This window comes from Myotis davidii, unplaced genomic scaffold, assembly GCF_000327345.1.
Source record: "Myotis davidii unplaced genomic scaffold, ASM32734v1 scaffold609, whole genome shotgun sequence".
Classification (NCBI taxonomy): domain Eukaryota; kingdom Metazoa; phylum Chordata; class Mammalia; order Chiroptera; family Vespertilionidae; genus Myotis; species Myotis davidii.
The window spans coordinates 1,530,894-1,532,039 of record NW_006300164.1 but is presented as its reverse complement, the minus strand read 5'-3'; the positions used below and the strand labels follow the sequence as shown (position 1 = coordinate 1,532,039).

At 68.7% G+C, this 1,146-nt stretch overlaps 1 protein-coding gene and 1 long non-coding RNA gene across 2 annotated transcripts in view; both read left to right on the top strand.

Annotated features, from left to right (window-relative positions):
* Positions 1-1,140, top strand: part of LOC107185102 — a 1,531-nt gene extending 391 nt beyond the window's left edge. The window contains exons 2-3 of the long non-coding RNA XR_001516019.1: positions 285-1,032; positions 1,074-1,140. This is a non-coding gene — a long non-coding RNA (uncharacterized LOC107185102). The remainder of the gene's footprint in view (positions 1-284; positions 1,033-1,073) is intronic.
* The window catches only part of INPP5E (inositol polyphosphate-5-phosphatase E), a 7,003-nt gene that overhangs the window by 1,922 nt on the left and 3,935 nt on the right, over positions 1-1,146 (top strand). The gene's annotated exons all lie outside the window — the stretch shown is intronic.

Here is a 1,146-nt window from a genome sequence, read left to right as displayed (position 1 = left end):
CTTCCATCCCCACGTCTTCCCTTCTGCTCACGACGCCCAAACGTGGGCTTCTTTCTGGCTCACCTCTCCCGAGGCCAGAGCTGTGAGTCCCCAGCTGGGGGTCACTCCCCCCCGCGCCCCGTCCCCGCAGGCCTGTCTCCCGCGCCTCCCCACACGGGCTCCGGCCTCCTCGGCTCCCATCCCGACCAGGGCTGGGCGGGTTGTTTGAACCACAATCCGGCCTGGCCCTGACTCGGGGCGCCCGAGGGGCATCTGCTCGGACCGAGTTCAGTCTGTCCTTGCAGGAGCTACCTGGAGGGGAGCCTGCTGGCGAGCGGGGCCCTGATGGGGGCGGAGGAGCTGGCCCGGTACTTCCCCGACCGCACCCTGGCCCTCTTTGTGGCCACGTGGAACATGCAGGGCCAGAAGGTGAGCGGGCGCCCATGCGTCTCGGGATGCGGCCGGGGTTCCTGCCTGTTCCTTCTGGCCTGAGCCACACCCAGGATGCCTCCTGCCAGTGCCCCCTCCCCCGCCCCCGCTTCAGTGACTGGGCAGCCCCTCTCGTTAGAGCGATTTCAGGCGGACAGCACATTGGAGAGGAAGGCCAGCCTCTCCCTGAGGCCTCCCCCAGCAGCCTCCCTCTCCCCACGTTGAACCGCTGGCTCAGGTCACCCAGGGCCCCAAGTCTACCTCGGGGTCACTCCTGTTCGCTCCACGGGGCCTGGTGAATGTGGAGGAGGAGACAGGTGCCCAGCTGGTAGCCCCACTGTCCTCAGGGCACCACCGTCCCGTCCACAGGGTGTCCCTCTCTCGTCCTGTGCCTGCGGGACTCACAGGGCTAAAGCCAGGTGGCCGTGCGGCCGCAGGGTGGAGTGGCCCGCTGCACCCAGGCCCGGTGTGCACGTGGGGGGCACACACTTAGGGTCACGCTCAGGCCTGGTGTGCACGTGGGGGGCACACACTTAGGGTCACGCTCAGGCCTGGTGTGCACGTGGGGGGCACACTTAGGGTCAGGCTCAGGCCCGGTGTGCACGTGGGGAGCACACACTTAGGGTCACGCTCAGGTCCGGTGTGCACGTGGGGGGCACACTTAGGTCAGGCTCAGGGCCAGACGCAGCTGAGCAGCAGCTGGGGGCACAGCCTGGGGGCGGGTGCAGGCCGGGCCTT